We start from the raw sequence: 3,821 nt of genomic DNA on the forward strand, positions 1-3,821 counted from the left end.
CGAAGCGTCTGCCAGCCATGAGAAAAATTCAGAAGTGTGGAAAATGAGTGCCGCATGAACTGACCAAGAGACAAATAGAGAACCGAAAAGTGACGTGTGAAATTCTGCTTCAACGGGGCAAAAGAAAGTCTTTTCTCCATCATATTGTTACGGGCGATGAAAAGTGGATTATCTTGGAGAACCCTAAACGCAACAAATCGTGGGTGAATCCAGGTGAAGCTAGACATCGACGGCATGACCAAAGCGTTACGGTCGGAAAGTCACGCTGTATGTGTGGTGGGACCAGACCGGCGTGATCTACTTTGAACTACTGAAACCTAGTGAAACTGTGAAGGCCATTCGCTACAAACAACAAATGAAAGATTTAAACCGAGCGATTCCGAAGAACCGACCAGAATATCAAGAAAGACGGAAGAAGGTGATTTTGCTCCACGAAAATGCACCATCGCATAAGTCGAAAGTCGTTCGGGACACGCTAGAAAAACTCAAGTGGGAGGTGTTTAACCATGCAGCTTACTCACCAGACCTGGCCCCATCGGATTACCACCTCTTTGCCTAGTTGGACCACGCACTTTCTGAGAAGCGCTTCCACTCCTACGAAAATTTGCGGAAATGGGCCACTGAGTGGTTCACCTCCAAAGACAGTCAATTCTACTGGCGTGGTATTCAGAAATTACCAGAAAGATGGGAAAAGATGTAGAAAGTGATGGAAAATATTTCGAATTAAATAACTATTACGGTTCCCTTGGAATTATGTGTTTTATTCACAAAAAAACCGGAAATTAATTAGGAGTTCACCTGATACAATCAAAATTCCGCCGCCTCGCGGTACTTCTTTATACTGAGCGCAGACTTAGTAGTCATGCCAGTGGGATCGTGGTTCATTTAATACCTCTGCCGCAATTAATAATATGGCCCACAATTTGTAAAGTGCAACCCCACGCATTGCCAAAGGAGCTAAACCTAAACACTACCATCATAGAACTTACACAAGGGGCCAAAAAACCGATCCGATACCACAATTCATCCCGTTTCTATGGTACCAAAAAACCTTCAATGAAAGTTGGTGACAAGAGCTTCTTCGGGTATATGGGGACAGCACTCCCCAATATCTTTCCTGTAATCGGGTCAGCGCGGAAGATCGCAACCAGGGCTTTGCTCTAGTCACATACATAAGACGTTACACAGTTACAGCGGTTTCCATCAAACCTTACCAGAGAAACCAATCTTGTGTAAATTTCCATTCAGGCCACCTACCTCGTCGACCAATCAATCGTTTATTAGATTGCTTCCTTCCTTTATCCACTTTCATGAACACCTTTGCTGCTCTACAATATAACCTTTCCAGAAAACACTTAATTCATACTCTTGATCTTGTCCTCTCTAACCTTCCTGCGCATTGCTCTTTCCAATCCCCTCATGTCCATTCTTACGTTCATCTTGACGCCCATCACCCTGCTCTCGAGTTTGATGTTCCGATCAGACGACTCCACTCTCTGTTTTGCACAAATTCTCCAAGTTTAACTTATGCGAAGCATATTTCGAAAGTCTAACTTCAGCCCTGGCGGCAGTCACCTGGGCTCGCCTCCTCTCTCCAACTTTTGACCAAGCACGTTCTACAGCACTTTATCTGATCTTCTTCCTTGTAATGTCTCCTCTCCTCCTAAGTCCCTGTGCTTTTATCTTTAGTTCGCAAGTCCAGAAAGGGGTATCTGTCCAGTATTAAAGACTTACTGGAACGGGGAAACCTCAAACCTTCTGGTCCCACATTGTATTCTGCGGCTCCTCTGCTTAATCCTCCCAACTTCTCTTGTTCCAAAATCTTGGAAAGGTGTGTCAGCGACTGGTTGTCTACCTACTTTGGCCATCTCATAGTAAAAGAGCAACACGGCTTTGTCAAGCATTTCACAGAGCTCTATTCTCTGTTCCACCCCTCCTTGCTTGTCCCTATTCACCCTATGCTGACGAACTTAAGCTGTTTTCCGCTATGTCGTTACCTATGGACTGTGTCTCCCTTCAATCAAACCTAGGTACTCTGGTTCGCTGGTGCTCTGCTAAAGTGTCACTCTATGTGCTATTCGCGCAAATCCTTACCCACTTCCTTTTCCTAGTCTCTTGGCGGATATTCTTTATCAAATCGAAACTACACTCTAACCTTCGGAGTCACTTTCGACAATAACCTCCGCTTCGACACCCACTGAATCAAAATCACCAACTGGAATGCAAAATTGTCGGGCATAATACTTTGTTCCTCCTCTTCCATCCAACTCTCCTTAGTTCCCTTCAACTCCCTCATGATCTGGTCAACGTTCCGTAACTGTAATTGTCTTGCCCTTGAAAAAATGCAACACAAATTCATCCGTTCCCTCTTCTTTAAAAAAAACTTTCTTCGTGTAGACCACTCTTCCCGACTCCTCTTTCTGAACCTTTCCTTCCTATCTGGATTTATGTGTCGCGTACTCACCCTTCGGAGTTGCATCCTTTATCTTTGAAACCTTTTGATAGGTAACAACCGCTTTCGCAGTGTTCCAGGTCCCCTTTGTGGCGCTTGCGTGTTGAAGGGGTTGCAAGAACCGTCAACTCTCCCCCTACCCCTTCTCTTACCGTTCTCCCGGATGGTGTACTTCCAGGAGAGTCTGTACTGATTTCAGTCTGGAGTTCGTGAAAGTACCATGGAGTTTTCTAAGAGAGTCCAACTTGGCTGACTCATCCCTTTTACGGATTCTGCACAGCCTTGCAGGTTCTCTTTCGTCTTCCAGTTCCTCACACTATGCTCTAAAGGAGTCTGGTTTCCAACACCTAACGAACCTCTTATGTTCACGTTGTTGATTCCGGAAGTTTAACCAGCCTTCATTCTTATTGGTTTTGCAAGCACGGTTCAGAAGTCGCCTGGTTGATTTCCTGAGTTTTTGCAGTTCCTGGTTCCACGAAGGAACCGTTTTACCGCTATGGCCTCAGGAAATAGGACAAATCTCTTCATAGTACTCTAAGAGTCTGCAGTTCAGAGTTTCCAATTCCTCTTCAAACGCCAAAGGAGTCCTTAGTCGCCTAGGGAACTGTTGCCAGGAAGTTCCGTCTTTGTATTGCAGACTATTCGCCCGCAATAGTCAGATTGAATTCTAGGTATCGGTTATCTGACAGTGAGACCTCGTCTAGCACCCGCCAGTGTGTAATCAACTTTTGAAATACAGATAAATAGATCAATTACTTCACTTCTTCGCAGTCCCACGTACATAGGGGCGCAGCCTACGTTTGCTGTCATGAAACCAGTTGAAGTGATGAAATCAAATAGTTTCTCTACAAATATGTTGAGCATCCGCATCGCAATCTATTAGGAGTTCGAGAGCACTTGATTCTGTATACGCTACCAGATCCCTTAGTTCTTGCGTCGGTGGAGGATGCAAAGAATCATAGAGTAAATAAGCGGAGGAAACTATGATGTTTTTCCACCCACCATTAATCTGATATTGTACGATGACCGTAACTAAGTCCTGAGAACAGAACTGTCTCAGCATGGTTGCCTCTAACCGTCCTGATATCAGGAAACAGGCTCTCGGTCTTACGGATCTTTCATCGTAGAAGATCCTAACCCCATTTACTGATCCAGATTCTATTAAATTAAAACCAAGGCTCTTGCACCAAAAAAATGTAGGTGCAGTCCTGCAGCTTTGTCAGCTTCGCTGCCAGCAGATAAGAGGAGACTTTGGCATGCTACATGTATTCCTCGGGGACTTGGGTTCTTAGCAAGAAGAATTGCGAACTCTTGGCCGCGATCGAGAGAAGAATCCTCCGAAGAATTTTTGGCTTCCTACATGAGGATG

This window comes from Hermetia illucens, chromosome 4, assembly GCF_905115235.1.
Source record: "Hermetia illucens chromosome 4, iHerIll2.2.curated.20191125, whole genome shotgun sequence".
In the NCBI taxonomy this organism is placed as follows: domain Eukaryota; kingdom Metazoa; phylum Arthropoda; class Insecta; order Diptera; family Stratiomyidae; genus Hermetia; species Hermetia illucens.